Below are 25,017 nucleotides of genomic sequence, written 5' to 3'. Positions count from 1 at the left end.
CATCTCACGCCCTCTTCTTTTCCCTTCTGATTTCCCTATTAAGCCTGGTCTCAAACTTCTTTTATTCGTTAAGGTATTCATTTGTACCCAGTTGCCAAAACATGATGTCTGCTTCCTCTTTTTATCCTTATCAGAGCTTCTCTCATCAGCCAGGATTCACTGAACTTTATACATCTGCCCTTCACTCCAACAGTGCTAACCCTGCACTATTGCTATGACCCTTTAAAAGCCTTCCACTTGCCAATTGTTGCTTTGCCTTTATGGAGAGCCACCCAGTCAATTACAACTGGATCCTGCCTGATGTCCTCAAATTTGGCCCTGCTTCAGTTCAGGAATTTTACCTTTGGGCCTGTTCTATCTTTTCTATAACATGTTTAAAATTAATAGAATTTTGGTCATTGGACCCAAGGTACTCCCTGACTGCCACTTCAATTACTTGGCCCACCCCATTCCCTAAGAGGAGGTCTAATATTGCTCCTTCTCAAGAAATTTCTTCTATATATAGTGTGAGGAAATGGTCTTGGACACACCACAAAATTTCACTCCATCCAGGCCCCTTGCACTCTGGGTGGCCCAGCCAACAGCAGGAAAATGGAAATCTCCTACTACCGCTATCCTACTATTCTCAAAATTTCATTGTATCTCTTGACACACCTGCTTCCCGAGTTCCTGCTGACTATATATAATATGGTCTTACCAAGGTGACCATAGCCTTTTTTATTTCTAAGTTCTATCTAAATGGCTAGGCCCCCACAAATATCTTCTCTAAGCACTGCAGTTATGTTCTCCCGTATCAAAAAGGCAACACCTCTTCCACTTTTTCCTGTTCCTGTATCCTAAAGCATTGTTATCCACTGAAACATTGAGCTGATGGTCCTGCTCTTTTCTCAGCCATGTTTCTCTGTGGCACAATATTTCAGTATCTAGGTACAATCTATACCCTCAGTTTGTCCATTTTATCTTTAAACTATGTGCATTGAAATAAATGCAATTTAAAGCAGTGGTCTGATCTACTAATTTAATGTATACATAGATATTGTAATTGCTAACCTTATACTCTTTGGTTGTTGCACATACCCATATCTTCTCACTGACTGCACTTTCTTTGAATCCCACCCCACCCACTACTTTTCTAGTTTAAGCCCTCCTCAGTGGCAAAAGCAAATTTCTCTGTTAAGATATTATCCCCTTTCAGTTCAAGAGTTACCCATCCCTTTTGAACAGAACCAGAATCCCTGCACCCTGCACCAGCTCTTTAGCCACACATTCATTTGGCCTATCTTTCTATTCCTGGACTCACTATCATGTGTCACCAGGGGTAATCAGGAGATCTACATTTAAACTTCTTACTTAACTCCCTATAGTCATTCTACAGGACCTCATCCCTTGTCCTACCTTTGTGATATGTATACAAATACCTATGGATGTTTGTCCTGTTCCTGAGCATTCTCCATGGCTTCTCAGAGACATCCTTAACTCTGGCTCCTGGGAGGGAATATACCATCCTGGCTTCTCCACTGCAGCCATCTCTCCAGTCTGTTCCTATCACTATCAAGCATCCTATCTCTGTTGCCCTGTCTGACTGAACCCTTCCCTTCCAAACATCAGAGCTGGTCACACTGAGACCTTACTAGTCTCTGAAAGAACATCCCCTTCAGTAGTTGCCAATCAGGCATATCTGCTAGTGAGGAGAATTGCCACAGAGGAACCCTTGCTGACTGTATACACAATGTCCTGGTGGTCACCCATCTGCCTGAAGCCTATGCCTTAGGTAAATATTTTGTCTTTGAAGTCCTCAACTTCCTCGATGGTTCAGATCCAGCTCCAGTTCCTTGACCCAATCTGTCAGGAGCTACTGCTCAGTGCACTTCCCACAGATGTAGTCATCAGGGAAACCCTGAGTTTTCCTAACTGCCCACATTTTACAGGAGGAGCATTCCACTACCCTAACAACCATCCTGCGGTTAGAATTAAAGTACATTGTCTGCATGGTGGTAGGAGGCAATTTAATCATACCACTCAAAAGATCCTACATAAGTCTTTGAAGGAGAAAAGGGCAGTGTAGATACAAGGAAGGAGCTGGAGAGGGGGATTAAACTGGATCACTGGTCAAAAGACTTGTTGCAGACACAATGGGCCAATGTGCTATAATGTACCATGATCCCATAATTACTTCCATGTTCTCAATAGGCTCATGTGGGGGGTTGTGGGCTGAATGTTAGAAGAATACAACAGCTGCTTCAGATCCTGTCCTCACCTATGTTTCAACATGTAGGAGCTGTTCAAAGACCTGGCGAATATTATTCCTGCTGTTTTGGTAGGGTAAAAAATGACTGGCTTATTGTTAACAGAGAAGATAATAGAGGAAGCATTTTCATCACCACTAAGTTGATTCAGTTAATGAGAGCAGTTATGAGGATTTTTAACATTTTACTCTTAAAACTGCAGTGACTACTTTTCTTTGTGAGGTTTAATCTCTCTCTTTCATTAAACAATGATTTTAAAGAAGCATAAACACAGCACAGTTGAAAGTGAGGATTACATGTATTGTGGGGGATATTGTAGGATTGCTTATGTCTGTAAAATTATCATTTAAAGTAGCAAAGTTATTGCTGAGTTGGAAATGTTTCATTCATCCTAAGAAATATTTGGCCACACCTATTTGTTCAGCTGCAAAAAGTGAATGAACCACAATTTTAAGAGTACCACTCAGCATTTAGTTGCAGAATAGAGAATACTTCCAGAATATCTTTTCAAACTTGACATTTGTCATTGAGAATGCATTCTGGATGGACCAAATTTCATGCAATCAGTCATTTTAGAAGGAAGTTCATTACCTTTAGTTCCATATAGTCAGATCAAGCTATAGTACAAATATCATGCTTTTCCAGTACCTATGGGATGGTACACTTTTGGGTTCAGTTTATAACATTATTATAATCTTTTACGAAACCTGAAAGCCTTATACTGTGGAATGATGCCACTGGCAATCAAGACAGACAGAAAAATATTTTTATTTCTAATCTGTACATTCTTTTATCTCTAAAACTGTAACGTAATGTTTATGTAAAATATTTGTAAGAGGGCAGCAGCAGATCAGAGCCCTCTGGTTTGGGCTACTCTTTAGTCTGGCCACGGTAACCATCAGCAAGTCCATGACAAACATCAGGGATTTGTTCAGTCCGATTGCCTACCTCATCTTTACATGAAGCCTTCCTCAAATACTGGGGGCAAAGGGTGCTGTGTGCATCTTTAATTTCCAGAACATCATCTTTATTTAGATTTCATTAAAAAATTAAATTTATCATAATGTTATAATGTTATTCCTTAATAACTGGGGCTTAAAAATTGGTGAAAAAAGAGTAATAGCCAAACATAAGAAAAAACATTGTGAATGAGACTGGTCAGGTGACAGAAGTTGTGTAGGGGACCACTTGCATTTAGTGATCATATGTCATTAGTTTCAAGGTAATTATGGAAAAGAATAGGTCTGGTTCTTGGGTTGAAATTCTAAATAGGAGAAAAGCCAATTTTGATGGTATCAGAAAGGATCTTGCAAGTGTGAATTGGGACAGGCTGTTTTCTGGCAAAGGAGTACTTGGTAAGTGGGAGGCCTTCAAAAGTCAAATTTTGAGAGTGCAAAGCTTGTATATGCCTGTCAGAATAAACAGCAAGGAATAAAAACAATAAGTAACAGATTTAGGGAACCTTGGTTTTCAAGAGATATTGAAACCTTGGTTAAGAAAAAAAAAGGAGGTGCATAGCAGGTATAGGCAGGTAGGAACAGATAATGTATTTGAGGATAAAAAATGCAAGAGAACACTTAAAGAATTAGGAGGGCCTATAGACAACATGAGATTGCCCTAGAAGACAAGGTAAAGAAGATTCTCAAGAGCAAAAGAATTACAAGGGTCAAAATTGCTCCTCTACGAAATTAGAATGATAATCTACGCATGGAGCCAACGAGATGGGGGAGATCTTAAATGGATCTTTTGCATTTGTATTTACTCAGCAAACTACACAGAGTCTACAGAAATGAGGCAAAGCAGCAGCAAGGTCATGGACCCTGTGCAGGTTACAGAGGAGGAGGTGTTTGCTGTCTTTCGGCGAATCAGGGTGGCCAAATCCCCAGGCACTGATAAGGTGTTCCCTCAGATCCTGTGGGCCGTAACATCCTAAAATACAGGAACAGAATTAGGCCATTTGGCTCATCAAGTCTGCTCTGCCACTTCACCATGGCTAATCTGTTTTACTCTCAGTCCCAGTCTCCTGCCTTCTCCCCATATCCCTTCATGCCCTGACCAATCAAGAATCTATTAAACTCTGCCTTAAATATACCCAATTACTTGGCCTCTACAGCCACTTTTGACAACAAATTCTACAGATTCATCACACTCTGGTAAAAGGAATTGCTCTTCATCTGTGTTCTAACAGGATACCCCTCTATTCTGAGACTGTCCTCTGGCAGACTCTTCCACCATAAGAAGCATCCTCTCCACCTCCACTCTATCGAAGCCATACAACATTCGATAGATTTCAATTAGGTCACCGCTCATTCTTGTAAATTCCAATGAGTACAGGCCCAGAGCCATCAAATGCTCTTCATATGACAAACCTTTCAATCCCAGAATCATTTTCATGAACCTTCTTTGAACCCTCTCCAATGTCAGCACATTCTTTCTTAGATAAAGGCCCCAAAACTGCTCACATACTCTGAGTGAAGCATCACCTGTGCTTTATAAAACCTCAACATTACATCCTTGCTTTTATATTCTAGTCCTCTTGAAATGAATGCTAATATCACATTTGCCTTCCTCACCAAAGACTCAACCTGCAAATTAACCTTCAATGAATCCTGCATGAAGACTCCCAAGACCCTTTGTACCTCAAAATTTTGAATTTGCTCTCCATTTAGAATAGTCTACCCTTTTATTTCTTCTACCAAATTGCATGACCGTACACTTCCGACACTGTCTTCCATCTGCCACTTTGCCCATTCATTCAATCTATTTAAGTCATTTTGTAACCTCTCTACTTCCTCAAAAACTACCTGCCCCTCCACCTATCTTCAATTGTCCGCAAATTTTGCAACAAGGCCATCAATTCCATCATCCACATCATTGACATATAACATAAAAAAGTGGTCCTGACACTGACCCCTCTGGAACACCACTAGTCACAAACAGCCAACCAGAAAAACTCCCTTTATTCTCACTCTTTGCCTCCTGCAAATCAGCCACTGCTTTATCCATGTTGGTATCTTTCCTGTATTACCATGGGCTCATAGCTCACGTATAGCACCTTGTCAAAGGCCTTCTGAAAATCCCAGAGCACAACAGCTGCTCCTTTGTCTATCCTGCTTGTTGTTTCTTCAAAACATTCCAATAGATTTGTCAGACAAGATTTCCTCTTGAGGGAACCATCCTGACTTTAGCCTATTTTATCATGTGTCTCCAAGTACCCAAAATGACATCCTTAACAGTTGATACCAACGTCGCCCCAAGCCCATAATTTCCTTTCTTCTGCTTCTCTCTCTTTTTGTAGAGTGGAATGACATCATGGGAGGCGTGCAGAATCTGGACACAAGTCCATAGTTCATTGAAAGTGGTGTCACAGGTAGATAGGGTCGTATACAGTATACAGGAGTTGTTTCAATGTTGAAATTGTAGAAGATGTTGGTGAGATCTAATTTGGAGAATTGTGTGCAGTTTTGGTCACATACCGACAGGAAAGATGTAAATAAGATTGAAAGAGCACAGAAAAAATTTACAAGGATGTTGCCGGAACTGAAGGACCTGAGTTACAAGGAAAGATTGAATAGGTTAGGACTTCATTCCTTGGAACGTAGAAAACTGAGGGGAGATTTGATATACAAAATTATGAGGGGTATAGGTATGGTAACTGCAAACAGGCTTTTTCCACTGAGGTTGGGTAAGTGCAGCTAGAGGTCATGGGTTAAGGGTGGATGGTGAAATGTTTAAGGGGAACATTATGGGAAACTTTTCACTAAGAGGTTGATGAGACTGTGGTTGAGATGCCAGTGCAAGTGATAGATGCAATTTGAATATCAGTGTTTAAGAGAAGTTTGGATATGTAGTGGATGGGGAGGGCTATGGTCTGGGTGCAGGTTGATAGGGCTAGGCAGTTTAAATGGTTTGGGATGGATTAGATGGGCCAAAGGGCCTGTTTCTATCCTGTAGTTTTCTATGACTGCAGAAAAATTAAATGATGCATCATTAGGAGGGTTAAAACTAATAATTTTTACAAGATACTGGAAAGCAAAAACTATGTAAGATGTTATAAAGTATAAAGTATGGTATAAAGTAATATGTGGCATAAAGAACACTCTGAGAGATGGTGTTTGGCCTGCTGTTGCATCATGTCATTACTGTACTTGCTTTGCGAGTTGGTGTCCAGTGCCAATATTTCTATTACTGCCTGAGTCTCAGAAGAAGCAGGGCAGAGTAACCAGTCACCAGCGTATGCCTATGATAGTTCTGTGCAATTTGATGTGTCAAATGTCAAGCTAGGGCCTTTCTCTTTGGAGTGAAGGAGGAAGTGAGGTAGAGGTGTACAAGGTGATAAGAGGTATTGATAGAATGGATAGCCAGAGACTTTTTCCAAGATGAAAATAACTAATATAAAGGGGTATAAATTTAAGGTGATAGGAGGAAAGTACAAAGTGGATGTCAGAGGTAGGTTTTTTTAATAGAGTGATGGGTGCATGGTACGTCCTGCCAAGGGGGGCTGTAGAAGAAGATACATCTGGGGCATTTAAGAAACTCTTAAACAGACACACGAATGATAGAAAAATGGAGGGTTATGTAGTGTAGGACAGAAAGGTTAGAGTAGGTTAAAAGATTGGCACAACATCAGGGCCAAAAGGCCTGTAATGCGCTCTATATTTCTGTAGCAGAATGCTCACGTAGTAGAGTCAGTTTGTACAGTGATGGTAATTATGACAATTTTTTCCAGCAGTCTACCTCCATTTAAAAATGTTTTGCATTGCATAGTGTTAAGATACAACAATGTGGTACAATAACATTAAATAAATGTGATCATTGAGCATGGTTTCAAATATCTGACTCTCTAGCAGGTGTTCAATTACAGTTGCTTCTAGCAGTTGGTAACAATTAAATCAATTAGACTTCAACAGCTGTAATTTGAAGGAAGCGGGTTCGTTCAATAATGATAAAAGTTGCAATTACAAATCACCAAAATCCTAAATAAGTGAATCTTAATTGACATTTACAATTTGACACTTTACATTTTAAATTGCAAGTATTTACTCAGGGGCGTGGAGAGTGAGGGTGGGATGGTTGTGGAATGAAGGATTTCCGGATGGGAAATCCAGAAGTACAATTTCATTGTCATTCTGTAGACATTAACTGCAGAGCATATTTAATATTTTCTCAGCAGGTTTCCTACCCGACAGCCAGAATGGTTTATAGACTGGCTGCCTGTCAGTTGTAGCAGGAAAGAAGCCAGGGAGCAGATGCTAGACGAGCAAAGATCTCGGAAGGAAGAAGAGGAAAGTCACAGGGGAGAGCCAGAAATCATGAGGAGCGCGAAGACTGCAGGCATGGGCTTTTCTGTCAGCAGGGGGAAGCCAGCTACTGGCAGGGGAGGGAGGATTCAAACAGAGGAGGTGGAAGGAGGGGTCAGGGATGAAGGAGTCAGAAATCAGGGACTGCTCTGCTGCAGTGCTGAAATAGCTTTACAGATATAACCCTCCTCCTCCCTTTCATCTCGTGGGGTATAAATACAAATTCTGTTAATGTGGACATTTTACCCATGGTGGAGCTTTTCATTTCACTGTCCCACCCCTGTTCTGAGCTGCCTCTGTTATAATTAGAACTTGTTTCACTGAAGACAGGTTGATAACAGGTCAGAAATTTCAAAGGGCTTATTTTGGTAGCAATCCAGCTATCCTTGCTGGTCAAAGGGCCCCTGTGAGCTTCACCTTAACTTCCCCATTCTCATCTTGCAAGGTGTCATTGCTCAGACTCGGGCTTGGAATTTAAAAGCACACTAATTAGAAATGGAAGAATGAAAAAGGGACAATGAAAGAAGGGAAAAGGATTAAGAAAGTAGGACATGCATTTATATAGCATCCTCTGTAATCTTTGGATATCCCACATTTCACAGCAGTGAAATGCATTCACTGTTGGAAAGTAGTAAACATGGCAGCTGGTTTCCAGGCAGCAAGCTTCCACAAATAGCAATGTGATAACCAGATAATTATCTGTGAAATTAGTTGAGGGAATAACTTTAGCCAGGATCTGTAGGAAAACTGTCCTGCTGTTGTTGAAATACTGGATTCATCTGCACTTGAAGAGAGAGTGACTTGTACATGATGTAAGAGAGCAGGAAGTTGCGAAACATTAGACCACAGATATTGCACAAGTGGTATAGAAGGAAAAAAAGGAAACAAAGTGAGTGGGAACATCAGCAACAACTTTTCTCTGAAAAAAACTGAGCAAATAAAGCACTACACAATGTATAATGGATTAATAATGACTGTGAAAATGTACATCCAAGTCAAATCAAGAAAACCTACTAAGTGTGTAAATTGGTAAAGAAATATGGTTGCTTCATTGTAATATAATTTATAGTCAACATTGCATTAATTGTCCCGGTGTCTCCTGTCTCTAGAAATAAACCTCATGACAGACTACCAATTATGCATCATTTGCACAAAACAATGAGGACTACCATCTGTGTTTTCATTATAAGGAAACAGATAATCACAACGGAAATTGCTGGATTATATGGTTTGCATTTACTAAAAGTCACTAATCATAAACTGTGTTAAGAGTCAAAATACTACTTTTTGACAAGAAAAGTAGAATGGTTACAGAGACATCAGATAATTTTATAATCCCTAGTATTCAGACATCCTTCAGAGTGGCCATTGTAATTGATGGTAATCCTGGCTAAGCATGCAAATGAAATTTCCATTCCTCAAAAATTACAATGACCAATTAGCAAAGTCATCATTGACATTCTAGTAATTATGCTGGCAGATTGCAGTACAACATTGTTTCAAATCTAACCCATATCCATGTGGGATTTAAATTCCCACTCTTGTAGTTGAAAAGACCCCAGATAAAATAAACTTTGTGCAGAACCATCCCAATTCTTAATGGAGTTCATTCACATCACAAATCTCTAATTCAGATGCAGTTTAATGCAGTTAATTGCAGGATTTTACATTTCAAAATAAGAAGGATAAGGCATTTGTGTAAAAATAAGCTCAGTGGCAAAAATGGAAAAGAACCGAATGAATTTTTTTCATTTCAGTAAAGCATTTTATTCAGTGTCTACAACAATTCAATACTTAATTAACTATTTAAATCTCTCCATTGTCTCCACCCTCCTTTATCTCTTCTTTCAGCCCAACAATTTATCCTGTCCCTCTACAACATCATACAGCTAATACTTCATTCCTTGAGTTAAAGGGTTTTGCCTATTTTACCACGTTCTTCCACCAAAGCCCCTTTGCTGATATTCCTTGTTTAAATCCCCCTACCTCTTCACCTTGTTTTCCTCATTCTGTATCTTAGTAAAACTCAATTCAATTAAACATTTATTTATCTTGCTTTCATTGGCTTGACATCCATTGTACCACTGTGAGCACTTTTTGTACTATGTGGGGCCATATAAAGCAAGTCAATGTTGTGCCGCAGCTGAAACAAAGAAAAAATCTATGCAGAAAAAATGATGATTTTGTATCTGCATCATCTGAAATTTGAAACATTGAAGGTACAGATACTCCACTCAATGTCACTTCATGATCTGGGACATATAAGTGTGGGAACTTTCCTTATAACTTTGATATCTAAAACTTATGAATTTATTTAATTATCAATAGTCATCTGAAAGCACATTACAGCCAGTTACTAGGAAACAAGGCAGTTAATTTCAGAACTGCAAGCTCCCACAAAATAAAGCAAAGAAGCACATGATCAGTTTGTAGATAGTATAGAAGACTGTAAAGGATGCAGCAGGATATTGATCAGCTGCTGATATGGTTGGAGGAATGGCAAATGAGTTTAAACCAGTCAAGTGTGAGCTGTTGCATTTTGGAAGATCAAACGTCAAGGGAAAGTATGAAGTTAATAGCAGTATCCTTCAACAGCATCAGTATACAGCAGAATCTTGAGATCCAAGTCCATCACTGGATAAGTTCATAAAGTGGTTGCACGAGTTCATAAGGTGCTAATGAAGGCAAGGGCATGCTTACCTTTATTGGCCAAGGCATTGTATTCAAGAATCAAGAATTTATATTGCATCTTTATAGAACGCTGGTTAGGCTCTATTTGGATTATTGCATTTAGTTCTGGTTACCCTAATTAAAGGAAGGATGTGGAGGCTTTGAAGAGGGTGCAGAAGAAGTTCACCAAGACATTGCCTGGATCTGATGACATGCTATAAAGAGGGGTTAGACAAACTCGGGTTATTATCTCTGGAAAGACGGAGACTGAAGGGAGTCTAGATAGAAGATTGAAGTTTATAAATTTATGAGAGAAATTGATAAGAGTATATACTGTACAGTCACTATCTTTTTCCTGCTTTTGAACTGTCTAATAGTAGAGGACATGGATTTAAGGTGAGAAATAGAAATTTTGAAAGAGGTATGTGGGGTAAGTTTATTTTTATACAGATCACAGTGGATGCCAGTAATGCACAGCCAAGAGTGGTGGTGGTTGCAGATATGTTAAGGCATTTAAGAGGCTCTTAGATAGGCACATAAATATGCATAAAGTGGTGGGATACGGACCATGTGCAGGCAGAAGGAATTAGATAAATTAGGCATCATTAACTGAATTATTTGGACATAACATAGGGGCTGAAAGGCCTGCTCTTGGGCTGTACTCTCCTATGTTCAATGTTTAGTCTGATTTTTAGTAACATTGAATAAGGAATAAATATTGATCAAGGTACTAGGGCTAACTCCCTCACTTTCTTTAAATGTTGTTTTGAAGATAGACTGCAAGTCTTTTTAAAGTATTTGCATTGGCATTTCTCCTTATTGGAGAAATTTTTCCGTATCGCTTCTGAATTTCTCATATTCAGTAATTTTGTGAATCTTGCTTCCACTAAAGAACAGAAGGAAGAAAAAACCTGTAATTGCTGGAAATCCAAAGCAAAGTCAAAAGTAACACACACAAAATAATGGAGGGATTCAGCAGGCCAGGCAGCATCTAAGAAGAGGAATTAACAATTGAAGTTTCTGACCAAAACCCTTCATCAGATGTGGAAAGGTAGACAATAAAGGGAAGGAGTACAAACTGAAAGGAGATAAGTGGAAGCAGATGAGGGGAATGTAGGCGAGTGGGGGAGGGGGATGTGTGAGAAGCTGGGGGGGTGAAAGTGGGCTAAAAGGAGGAAACTGTTAGGAGAGAAGGGTGAACCATGGGAGGAAGGGGGGCACCAGAGGGAGGTGATAGGCAGGAGAGAAGAGAAAGGAAAAGAGGGGAGCCAGAATGGGGAATGGAAAAAGAGAGTATTAGGAAGTAGGGAGAAACTACTGGAAGTCAAAAAATTGATGTTTTTGACATTAGGTTGGAGTCTACTCAAGCAGAATATTAGGTGTTGCTCCTCTAAGCTGAGAGTGGCTTCATCATGGCAGTAGAAGAGGCCATGGACTGGCATGTTGGAAAGGAAATGGGAAGTGTAATTAAAATGAGTGGCCACTGAGAAATTCTGCCAGTTGTGGATAGAGCAAGGGTGCTTGACAAAACAATCCCCCAATCTATGCTGGGTCTCACCAATGCAGAGGTGGCCACACCATGAGCACTGGGTACCCTGAAGCTGACCCTGAAAGACTCACAGGTGAAGTGGTGCCTCACCTGGAAGGACTGTTTGGAGCCCTGAATGGTGGTGAGGAAGGAGGTGAATGTAGTGATGTAGCAGTTGTGCCACTTGCAAGGGTAAGTGGCAGGAGGGAGATTAGTGGGGAGAGTCAAACAAACAACTCAGTCACAGAAAGAGTGATCCATGTGGAAAGCGGAGAGTGGGGGAGGTAAAGATGTGCTTAGGGATAGTTGTCTCATTGAAGATGGCAGTAGTTCCAGAGAATGATGTGCTGGTTATGGAAGCTCATGGAGTAATAGGTAAGGGCAAGAGGAATTCTAGTTATGGCGGTGGGAAGATCCATTAGGGGAGATGTCTGGGAAATAGTGGAGATGTGGGTAAAGGCAACATCAGTGGTAGAGTAAGGGAAAGCCCGTTCTTTGAAGAAGGAGGAATCTCACAAGTTCTGGAATAGAAAGCCTCTTACTGAGGACAGATGCGGCAGAGATGGAGGAACTGAGAAAAGAGATGCCATTATTAGAAGTGACAGGATGGGAAGAGGTACAGTCAAGATATCTGTGAGAGTCAGTAGGATTATAATAGATATCAGTAGACAGTCTGTCTCCTGAAATGGAGACAGAGAAGTTGAGAAAGGGGAAAGAGGTGTTTTCCCCTTCCGAAGTGATGCAAGCATTCAGTAGGCCTGGCAGCAACTGTGGGGAGGCAAGCAAAATAGATTGTTTTGATCAGGGATCCTACGGAATCATTTTGGAACCGATAAAGAGAAATTTCTGATTGAGGTAATCCAAAACAGATAAAGAGGAATTTCTCCGTTAAGGTGGACTGCTGTCCACATTCAGAAGAAATGAAATTAATGAGTTCCAAATATCTCAGCAACAAGCCTTACCAGGAAAATTGAGGGGAGCTGACATTCATCCAGGGTCCCTCTGTGCCCATTCTCATCACTAACAGGTATACCTGCTGAGGGGAATGTTCTTACAGCGGTTAGTCAGGCTTGAGGCACATAGGAATGGGAGACTCGATAGTGAGGAAGGTAGATGGTAGATTCTAGGGCCACAGAAGAGATGCTTCCAGGTTACCAGAGTCAAGAAAAGTTCTTTGGGAGAGGAAAAACTACACAGTGCGACACACCATCCCCGCTCACCTGGAGAAGAGGGATGCTTATGTTAGAACACTTTTCTTTGACTACAGTTCAGCATTCATATTTCCCCCAGGCTTGACAAGAATCTCAGGCACCTTGGCCTGCACCCTATCTTGTGCAGCTAGATCTTGGACTTCCTGTTGGATTGCCGGCTGGTGGTAAGGGTGGGCTCCCTCACCTCTGCCTCTCTGATCCTCAACACAGGAGCTCCCCAGTGTTGTGTCCTGAGCCCCTCCTCTACTCCCTAAACACCCATAACTGTCTTGGCATCCAATCTGCTAATCAAAATGACGGATGACAAAACATTGATAGGCCTTATTTCCAACAAATACAAGACAGCTTACAGAAGAGAAATCAACACCCTGACACAGTGGCGCCAAGAAAACAAGCCCTCTCTCAATGTCAAAAAATGAAAGAGTTGATTGTGGATTACAGAAGCAAATGGAGACAGGCTAGCCCCTATTGACTGAGAGGGTGAGTAGTTTCAAGCTCCTCAGTATACACATCACCGGGGATCCACCTGGACTGTACACACTGGCTGTGTGGTGAGAAAAAGCAACAGTGCCTCTTTCATCTCAGATGGCTGAAGAAGTTCAGCATGAATCCGCAGGTCCTCAGGGCTTTCAATAGAGGCACCATCGAGAGTATCATGACTGGCTGTGTCATTTCCTGGTACAGGAACAGTACTTCCCTCAATCACAGGGCACTGCAGAGAGTGGTGCAGACAGCCCAACGCATCTGTAGATGTGAACTTCCCACTGTTCAGGACATTTACAGCAGCAGGAGCATAAAAGGGGCCTGGAGGATCATCAGGGACTCCAGCCACCCCAAACACAAACTATTTCAGCTGCTACCATCCAGCAAAATGGTATCACAGCTTTAAGGCTAGGACCAACAGGCTCGAGGACAGCTTCTTTCACCAGGCTACCACATTTATCAATACACATTGATCTGATTGCATATTGGATTGTACATTGATCTGATTGTATATCTGACTGTACATATATGCATACAAAACAGTTATGTATACAATTTTAGTGTTTGGGCAATATCCTCCCACATTTCCCCTCTTTATTGCTATTGTGACAGAGAAGCAACACAGGGAGTTTTTTACTCCCTTGGATGCAAGAAATAAAAATAAATAAATAAATGAACAAACAAACAGCCAGAGGTCATTCAAGTTCAAATTTATTATCATTCAAGCATACACATGTATACAACCAAATGAAACATTACTCCTCTGGAGCCAAGGTGCAAACACATTACGTATAGTCACACACAGCATGTACAGTGACAATCTAGCACATCCAGCCACTAAATAATATTGGCACAAGTTCCTGTGTGGCATGGCCTGAAGACTGACAGGGTGACATAAAGTGAAAGCAGCCCGTTTATGTAAGACAGTATAACATTACTGGCACTATTTACAGTAAAACAAGCAGAAGTTTGTATAAATATGTGAAGCAGCAGCAATAAAAGATGAAGCAGTGACCAGTTGATTAATGACCAGGTCCGAATGTACATTTGTGCTAGGTGGCAGCAAGATATTAAGAAGTCTAACAGGCTGGGGGAAGAAGCTTTTACCCAGCCTGACAGTTCTGGTTCTAATGCTATAGTATCTCCTGCCATCAGGCAGTAGGTCAGATAGTTGTGGGAAGGATGGGAGTTTTTTTGACAATGCTGGAGGTGCTGCATATGCAGACTTTTGATACGCATCCTGAATGGAGGCAGGGGGAGAGAGACCCTATGATGTTTCCATCTAGGGTTTCTCTCCCTGACCCTGAATTAAAAACATCTGGGGTGAACATTCAGCCCAGGTGGGTTACCTGTCAGAATACTAAGGACCTATGCTGATCAGCTGGCTGCAGTGTTCATTGAAATCTTTAACCTGTTGCTTTGCCAGTCAGAGGTACCCCCTGCTTCAAGCAGGCTTCAGTTATATTGGTGCCGAAGAAGAACATGGTAACCTGCCTCAATGACTGTTGTCCACTAGCACTAACATCCACAGTGATGAACTGTTTTGAGAGGTTGGTGATGAAATATCAGCTCCTGCCTGAGGAGTGACTTGGATCTGCTCCAGTTTGCTGACTGAATCACCAGGCCCACAGTAGATACCATTGACTCTTAATTGGCTCTTCACTCAACCCTGGAACATTTGGACAGCAAAGATGCATTTATCAGGATGCTCTTTATTGACTACAGCTCAGCATTCAATGCTACCATTCCCTAGAGCTAGTAAATAAACTTGAAGACTTCAGCCTCAATAGCTCCTTATGCTATTGGATTTTCAATTTCCTCACTTGTTGATCCCAGTCAGTTTGGATTGGCAATAGCATCTCCATGAACTCCATCATCACAGGTGCACCACAAGGGTGTGTGTTTCACCTCCTGCTCTACTAGCTTTACACTTGCGGTTAAGCACAACTCCAATGCCATATTTAAGTTTGCTAACAACACCACTCTCAATGGCCAAATTAAAGGTGATCAGCACATAGAAGGGAGATTGAAAAACAACAACCTCGCACTCAATGTCAACAGGACCAAGGAGCTGAATATTGAATCCAGGAGGAAACTAGGGGGTCCATGAGCCAGTCCTCACTGGGGATCGGAGGTGGAGAGGGTCAGCAACTTTAAATTCTTGAAACATTATTATTAAAGAGGACAAACACAAGGAAATTTGCAGATGCTGGAAATTCAAACAACACACACAAAGTGCTGGTGGAATACAGCAGGCCAGCAGCATCTATAAGGAGAAGCACTGTCGACATTTCGGGCCGAGACCCTTCGTCAGGACTAACTGAAAGGAAAGTGTGGTGAACTACATATACCTGTCTGGACATGCCCCCTGCTGACTGCTCCTGTGGCTCCTCCCACAGACCCCGGTATAAAGGCGATCAAGGCCTGAGCCCGGCCTCTCAGTCTCCGGGATGTAGTATGGTGGTCACTCACTGCTTGTTCCTTCTTCCAGTCAATAAAAGCCGTTATCTCGCCTTTACGTCTCAGAGTGAGTTATTGATGGTGCATCAGAAAGATAGTAAGAGATTTGAAAGTAGTGGGCGGAGGGGGAAATGCAAAATGATATGAGAAGACTGGAGGGGGTGGGGTGAAGCTGAGAGCTGGAAAGCTGATTGGGGAAAGTGATACAGAACTGGAGAAGAGAAAGGACCATGGGACAGGAGGCCTTGGGAGAAAGAAAGGGGGAGGGGAGGATGCACCAGAGGGAGATGGAGAATAGGCAGTGTGATGGGCAGAGAGAGAGAAAAAAAAACAAACAACCAAATACGTCAGGGATGGGGTAAGAAGGGGAGGAGGGGCATTAACAGAAGTTAGAGAAGTCAATGTTCATGCCATCAGGTTGGAGTTTACCCAGCTGGTAAAGAGGACATATCCTGGGCCAAACAATGTAAGTGCAATTATGAAGAAAGCACAGCAATGCTTCTGCTTCCTTAGAAATTTGCAAAGATATGATGGCATGACATCTAAAGCTTTGACAAATGTCTATAGATGTTTGGTGGGAAGTATATAGACTAGCTGCATCACAGGCTGGTATGGAAACACTAATGCCTTTGAACAGAAATCCGACAAAACCCCGCCCACTCATGCTCAACGGCTTAACGACATTATGGCCTGCTTGGACCTCGAAAAAATTCATTATTCAGTTCTTAATTCGGATTTAAAGTTCCATAAGGTCTGGGGACCTTTCATCGAGTACTTTTGTAACCTTCCTCTTGACTAGGGTTTTTTTTTCAGTCCCTTGCTTTCAGCTCCCTTTTTTTCTGGTAGTAGGCATTAATATCCTCTGTTGCTGAGTGTATTCACAGTCTGGAAGTTTGATTGTCCTGATTTATATTCTCTATATTGTGTTGTGGTTGGTCTGGAGTTTTTTTTTGTGTTGTGGGGCTTGGGGAGGATACTAAGTTTACTTGATTTCAATTTGGGTGCTTTTTTCTAATTCTCTTTCTTTGTATCATATTGTCATTGTATGCTTAATTTTGCACTGTATTAATGTTCTTCATTTTGATCTGGGGTTTTTTAATTTGTAGTTATGTAGAAAATGTATAAAAAAACTAATTTAAAAAAAAGAAATCCGACAAAAAACTGGCCCAGTTCATCACAGGTAAAGCCCTCCCCACCACTGAGCACATCCACATGGAGTATTGTCACAGGAAAGCAGCATCCATCATCAGAGATCCCCACCACACAGGTCATACTCTCTTCTCATTGCTTCCATCAGGAAGAAGGTACAGGAACCTCAGGACCCACACCACCAGGTTCAGGATCAGTTATTACTCCCTCAACCATCAGTGGGGATAATTTCATTCAACTTCACTTGCCCCAACACTGAACTGTTCCCACAACCTATGGACTCACAATTAAGGACTCTTCATCTCATGATCTTGATATTCGTTGTTTGTTTATTTATTACTATTATTATTATTATTCTGATTTTTTTGGGTTTCTTTTGGTATTTGCATAGTTTGATTTCTTTTGTGCACTGGTTGTCCGTCTAGTTGGTGCAGTCTTTCAGTGATTCCATTATGGTTATTGGATTTATTGACCATGTCAGCTAGAAAACGAACCTCAGGATTGTACATAGTGACATATACTTACATTGATATTAAATTTACTTTGAACTTTGAACTTGAGCAGTCCTTGCTATCTGTTGCAGGGTCTTGCAATCTGATGCATTGCAATTCCCATACCAGACGGTGACTCAGCTGGTCAGAACACTCTCAATGGTTATCTGGTAGAATGTGGTGAGAATCGGTTGGGGGTGCAGAGCTTTGCTTGGCTTAGTCTCCTCAGGAAGTGGAGGTGCTGAGATGAGATCGTCAGTAATGTACACGTTAGTACGAATGATATATGTAAGACAAGGAAAAGATCCTGCAGAATGAATATAGGGTGTTAGATAAGAAATTAAAGAGCAGGACCGCGAGGGCAGTGATCTGAATACTCCCAGTGCCACACGATAATGAGTCCAGAAACAGAAAGGTAAGTCAGATGAATATGAGGATAAAGAGCTGGTTCAGGAGCTGGGGATTCAGGTTCTTCTGTCATTGGGATCTCTTCTGGGGTAGAGGCAACCTGTGCATGAGTGATGAGGTGCACTTGAACGACAAAGGGACCAAGATCTTTGCTGAGAAATTTGCTGATGCCCCATGTGAAGGTTTAAATTAGATTGGCAGGGTGATAGGACTCTGAGCAGGAGCAAATCATGGGATAAAGCAGTAGCTAGTCAGAGCAAGTTTAGTAATCAGGATAGCCAGGGATACAGTAAAGGTAGGAAAAGAACTATTCTGTTAAAATGCATTTCCTTAAATGCATAATGCTTAACAGGTCAGATGGACAAACACTAAGTGTGGATTGATTCTGAAGACTGGAATGTTATACCCATAACTGAAATATGGCTGAGAGAAGTGCAGAACTGGCAACTGAATATTCCATGATACAGATGCTACAGGTGTGACAGAGATGCAGGTAAGCATGGAGGGGTTTTTGATACTAGAGGGTGTTAGACAGAAGAGGCCTCATCAGTTTCTGCTTGAGTTTTTCTGTTCAGAATCTGACTCAGTTTTAATATCACTGGCAAATGTTGCTTTGTGGCAGCAGTACATTGCAATACTTAATAATAAAAAAACTATAAATTACAATAAGAAATATATAAATTAAATTAAGTAACTAGTGCTAAGTCAGATGTGGATCTGTTTTTGAACATAAATTATGATGCATATTGATGTGGGCATACAGCAAGGACAAGAACCATATTACACATCTAAATTGAGAATAATAGTATTTTTATATTTTAAATTCCATCCCTGTTGAAACTGGGAACAATGTTCTATACCAGCACCAGCAAACAAAGTAAGCTGTTATTTTATAGATCTTACCTGTATTTCAATACTCACCCCAAAGAAGGAAGGCCTCTGTTCTTCAGAATAGAAAAAATGATAGAAAAAGTATAGTGGGATAGTGTTCATGGGTTCATTGTTCATTCAGAAATCTGATAGCAGAGGGCACAACATTAAATGTGTGTTTGAAGGCTTTTGTACCTCTTCCTTGATGGTAGAAATGAGAAGAGGGCATGTCCTGGGTGATGGGGGCCCTTAATGATGGATGCAGCATTAAAAACCCCTTCAGATTCAAAAGTTAGTGGGTAAGTTATTGGAAGGTATTCTATAGGACAAAATATCTAAGTATTTGGATAGACAGAAACTGATTAGGGACAGTCAACATGGCTCTGTGTGAGATAAGTTGTGTCTAACCAATCTTATGTTGTTTTTCAGAGAAGTTACCTGGAAAGTTGATGAAAACAAGGCGGTGGATGTTGTCTACATGGACTTTAGCAAGGTCTTTGACAAGGTCCTATATAGGAGGCTAGTCAAGAACATTCAGGATGAGGTAGTAAATTGGATTAAACATTGGTTTTGCAGGGGAAGCCAAAGAGTGGTATTAGATTATTGTTTTTCTGACTGGAGGCCTGTGATTAGTGGTGTGCCACAAAGATATGAGCTGGGTCCATTGTTGTTTTGTCAACTATACTAATAATCTTAATAAGAATATTTTAAACTGGATCAGCAAGTTTGCAGATGATACCAAGTTTGGAAGCATAGTGGACAGCGAGGAAGGCTATCAAAGCTTGCAGAGGGAACTGGACCAGCTGGAAAAATGAGCTGAAAAAGGGCAAATAGAGTTTAATGCAGATAAGTTTGAGGTCTTGCACTTTGGGAGAACATACCAGGGTAGGACACGTTGAGCAGTATGTCACTGAGAAGTGTGGTAGAACAGAGGGATCTGGGAATTCCTTGAAAGTAGCATCACAGGTAGATTTGGTTGTAAAGAGAGCCTTTGGCACATTGGCTCTCATAAATCGAAGTATTGAATACAGGAGTTAGGATGTTATATTGAAGATGTATAACACATTGGGATACTTAAATGGGGGTATTCAGTTTAGTTCTAGTCATCTACATATAGGAAAGATGGCAATAAGATTAAAAGAGTGCAGGAAAATATACAGGCATGTTGCCAGGACTTGAGTTATGTGGAAAGATTGAACAGGTTAGGACTTTATTCCCTTGAGTATAGGAGAATGAAGGGAGATTTGATAGTATATAAAATTATGGGGGGTATAGATAGGTTAAATGCAAGTAGGCTTTTTTGCTTGAGGTTGGGTGAGACTAGAACTAGAAGTCATAGTTTAATTGTGAAAGGTGAAAAGTTTAGAAGGGTACTTCTTCACATGGAGTAGTAAGAGTGTGGATTGTACTGGCTGTGGAAGAGGTGGTTGTGGGTTCAACCTCAACATTTAAGAGAAACTTTAAAAGGGTGTTGCCAAGTCTTGAGGATGTGAGATACAGCAAAAGGTTGAATAGATTAGTACTTTATTTCCTAGAGCATAGGAGAATGAGGAGAGGTTTGATAGAGGTATATTAAATTGTATGGATAGAGTAAACGTAAGCAGGCTTTTTTTCCACTGAGGTTGGGTGAGGCTAGAGCTAGAAGTCTTGGGTTAAGGATGAAAGGTGAAATGTTTAAGCAGAACATAAGGGGGATCTTCTTTAATCAGATGGTAATGAAAGTGTGGAATGACTGCCAGAGGAAATGGTGGATGTGAGTTCAGTTTGAAAATTTAAGAGAAATCTGGATAGGTACATGGATGGGAGGAGTATGGAGGGCTAAGGTCTGGGTGCAGGTGGACGGGATGAGGCAGATTAGACTAGGTTGGACTAGGTTGATGGTCTGGCATGACTATAACTTCTATAACTCCATAACAATAGAGGTAATTTCCTGTTTTTTAAAATCAAAAACATCTAGTTTTGTTTAATGTGCTTTGTTGTACCATTTCCCATCAAAATATACAAATCTTTGGTGACCAAAACAACTGTTCAAAACCTTTCTTTTCCTCTCAGTAAAGCCTTGTTAATTTTCGAAGACGTCTAGAATACCGCATCCTGATGCAATACCCTACTATGATGAAGGGCAGTGACCTGAAACGTGTCCTGCTTATTCCTCTCCACAGAGCCTGCCTGACCTGCTGAAATCCTCCTGCATATTTTGCATTTCACTCTAGATTTCCAGCATCTGCAGAATCTCTTGTGTTTACTACAATGGTGCCTATAACGGGAGAGGAATAGCAACAGTGGGAACTTTTGGTAAATGACACCCGATAACATAACTTCTAAAAGTCTACACCCAGTTTGGATTGTAGGGATTATTTACCAGGTTTAATAACTGGAGTTTCAGTGGTAGAAACATAGAAAATAGGTGCAGGGGTAGGCCTTTCTGCCCTTCGAGCCTGCACCACCATTCAGTATAATCATGGCTGATCATCCAACTCAAAACCCTGTACCTGCTTTCTCTCCATACCCCCGATCCCTTTAGCCACAAGGGCCATATCTAACTTCCTCTTAAATATAGCCAATGAACCGGCCTCAACTGTTTCCTGTGGCAGAGAATTCCACAGATTCACCACTCTCTGTGTAAAGAAGTTTTTCCTCATCTCGGCCCTAAAAGGCTTCCCCTTTATCCTTAAACTGTGACCCCTCGTTTTGGACTTCCCCAACATCGGAAACAATCTTCCTGCATCTAGCCTGTCTAATCCCTTTAGAATTTTATACATTTCAATAAGATCCCCCCTCAATCTTCTAAATTCCAGTGAGTATAAGCCTAGTCGATCCAGTCTTTCTTCATATGAAAGTCCTGCCATCCCAGGAATCAATCTGGTGAACCTTCTCTGTACTCTCTCTATGGCAAGAATGTTTTTCCTCAGATTAGGGGACCAAAACTGCACACAATACTCTAGGTGCGGTCTCACCAAGGCCTTGTACAACTGCAGTAGAACCTCCCTGCTCCTGTACTCAAATCATTTTGCTATGAATGCCAACATACCATTTGCCTTTTTCACCGCCTGCTGTACCTGCATGCCCACCTTCAATGACTGGTGTACAATGACACCCAGGTCTCGTTGCACCTCCCCTTTTCCTAATCGGCCACCATTCAGATAATAATCTGTTTTCCTGTTCTTGCAACCAAAGTAGATAACCTCACAATTATCCACATTAAATTGCATCTGCCATGAATTTGCCCACTCACCTAACCTATCCAAGTCACCCTGCATCCTCTTAGCATCCTCCTCACAGCTAACACCGCCGCCCAACTTCGTATCATCTGCAAACTTGGAGATGCTGCATTGTATTCCCTCGTCTAAATCATTAATATATATTGTAAACAATTGGGGTCCCAGCACGGAGCCTTGTGGTACCCCACTAGTTACTGCCTGCCATTCTGAAAAGGTCCCGTTTACTCCCACTCTTTGCTTCCTGTCTGCCAACCAATTCTCTATCCACATCAATACCATACCCCCAATACCGTGTGCTTTAAGTTTGCACACTAATTTCCTGTGTGGGACCTTGTCAAAAGCCTTTTGAAAATCTAAATATACTACATCCACTGGCTCTCCCCTATCCACTCTACCAGTTACATCTTCAAAAAATTCTATAAGATTTGTCAGACATGATTTTCCTTTCACAAATCCATGCTGACTTTGTCCGATGATTTCACCTCTTTCCAAATGTGCTGTTATCACATCTTTGATAACCGACTCTAGCATTTTCCCCACCACCAATATCAGACTAACCGGTCTATAATTCCCCGGTTTCTCTCTCCCTCCTTTTTTAAAAAGTGGGGTTACACTAGCCACCCTCCAATCCTCAGGAACTAATCCAGAATCTAAGGAGTTTTGAAAAATTATCACTAATGCATCCACTATTTCTTGGGCTACTTCCTTAAACACTCTGGGATGTAGACCATCTGGCCCTGGGGATTTATCTGCCTTTAGTCCCTTCAATTTACCTAACACCACTTCCCTACTAACATGTATTTCCCTCAGTTCCTCCATCTCACTAGACCCTTGGTCCCTTACTATTTCCAAAAGATTATTATGTCCTCCTTAGTGAAGACAGAACCAAAGTAATTATTCAATTGGTCTGCCATGTCTTTGTTCCCTATGATCAATTCACCTGTTTCTGACTATAAAGGACCTACATTTGTCTTGACCGATCTTTTTCTTTTCACGTATCTATAAAAGTTTTTACAGTCAGTTTTTATGTTCCCTGCCAGCTTTCTCTCATAATCTTTTTTCCCTTTCCTAATTAAGCCCTTTGCCTTCCTCTGCTGCTCTCTGAATTTCTCCCAGTCCTCAGATGTGCCGCTTTTTTTTGCTAATTTATATGTTTCTTCTTTGGATACTATCCCTAATTTCCCTTGTCAGCCACGGGTGCACTACCTTCCCTGGTTTATTCTTTTACCAAACTGGGATGAACAATTGTTGTAGTTCATCCATGCGATCTTTAAATGCTTGCCATTGCATATTCACTGTCAACCCTTTAAGTATCATTTGCCAGTCTATCTTAGCTAATTCACGTCTCATACCTTCAAAGTTACCCTTCTTTAAGTTCAGAACCTTTGTTTCTGAATTAACTATGTCACTCTCCATCTTAATGAAGAATTCCACCATATTATGGTCACTCTTACCCAAGGGGCCTCGCACGCCAAGGTTACTAACTAACCCTTCCTCATTGCTCAATACCCAATCTAGAATGGCCTGCTCTCAATTTGGTTCACTCAATCTATATGTAGATTGAAGTCACCCATTATAACTACTGTTACTTTTTTTCACGCATTTCTAATTTCCTGTTTAATGCCATCCCCAACCTCACTACTACTGTTAGGTGGCCTGTACACAACTCCCACCAGCATTTTCTGCCCCTTAGTGTTATGCAGTTCTACCCATATCGATTCCACATCCTCCAGGCTAATGTCCTTCCTTTCTATTGCGTTAATCTCCTCTCTAACCAGCAATGCTACCCCACCTCCTTTTCTTTCCTGTCCATCCCTCCTGAATATTGAATATCCTTGGATGTTGAGCTGCCATCCTTGGTCACGTCAGAGCCATGTCTCTGTGATCCCAACTATATCATATTCATTAATAATAGATACTCCTATCAGTTAGAAAGCATTGAGGACCCTATTTTGATTTTATTTATAGCATCTAATTGAATCATTGGGTGCCTCAGTCATCCAAGAAAGTAACAGTAGACAGGGATTATTAAATACTGAGCATCTAGCTCTTTGTGTATGAAAAAAAATGCCTGGTAATCAGAGATTTGTTGGGTTTTAGTAAAATGGGCTAAAGTGATATAGCTGGGATACCATTGCCAGGAGTATCCTTGCTGGGTCTCCCATGACATTTGATGCCAATATAAAAATAGAAGCAAACATCTGAACTGCCTCAGCTACTGCATCAAGTTAAGGTAATGTTTTGCCCCAGTTTTGAAACATAATCTGCTGTGCATCACACAGATATTCTTAGATGTATTGAACAATGGTGCTTGCAAGAAGACAGTTTAAGCAGAGCAATTAAATGGATATTAAAAAGTTGTATAATTTAATAAACGTTAGACACCTCCTGTTTCAGTTGATGGCCTAGATATGAAAAAGAGCGCTTGAAAAGACCTACTGCTTTATATAAGCTTTAAAGGCTATTTTTTTTTTGTTGGAAGCATATTCACATATGTGCCTTCTGAGAATTAAACTATTTTGTCAACAAAGGGTAGTTTGTCTTCTACAAAGCCACATGCTGTATTTTATTAAACTGAAATCTTCTCACGATAATTTGAAGCTGCATGTAGTCTTTCTCTTAATTATAAACAGCAAAATAAAGGAAATGAGTTCCAACACGATCACGCACGAAGGCCAAAGGTCCCCATGCACAGTTCAGTGAGAATTCTCCCTGGATATTGGAATTCCCACAATATTAGCTCACTGTAGTTTATACCAACACCTCATTGCCTCCGATGTGATGAGTGATGAGACTGTCTATATGAGGTCTGAACTGATGGTCTGTCACTGATGCTACACTGAACAATTATAATGACAGCACCAGTTACCTGTAGATACTGTGGGGATTGGGCTGGGTCTCAATTTGATAGAGCCCATGAACAGGCACAAAGGTCATTATATGGGATTATTCTGCACCAATTTCTCCTGCCAAATTTCCC

At 41.0% G+C, this 25,017-nt stretch overlaps 1 long non-coding RNA gene across 6 annotated transcripts in view; it reads left to right on the top strand.

Moving 5' to 3' along the window:
- LOC132392775 (uncharacterized) overlaps positions 1-25,017 on the top strand; it is a 97,981-nt gene that overhangs the window by 64,375 nt on the left and 8,589 nt on the right. For 5 of the 6 annotated variants that reach the window (XR_009511649.1, XR_009511648.1, XR_009511646.1 and 2 more), the window contains exons 3-4: positions 18,299-18,439; positions 19,246-19,360. This is a non-coding gene — a long non-coding RNA (uncharacterized LOC132392775). Of the gene's footprint in view, positions 1-18,298; positions 18,440-19,245; positions 20,739-25,017 lie in introns of all 6 variants that reach the window. The other variant, XR_009511645.1, reaches the window with a different exon arrangement.

This window comes from Hypanus sabinus, chromosome 4 (genome assembly GCF_030144855.1).
Source record: "Hypanus sabinus isolate sHypSab1 chromosome 4, sHypSab1.hap1, whole genome shotgun sequence".
Taxonomy (NCBI): Eukaryota; Metazoa; Chordata; class Chondrichthyes; order Myliobatiformes; family Dasyatidae; genus Hypanus; species Hypanus sabinus.
Note: the sequence above shows the minus strand (reverse complement) of the source record. Positions and strands in the feature narration are given on the sequence as shown.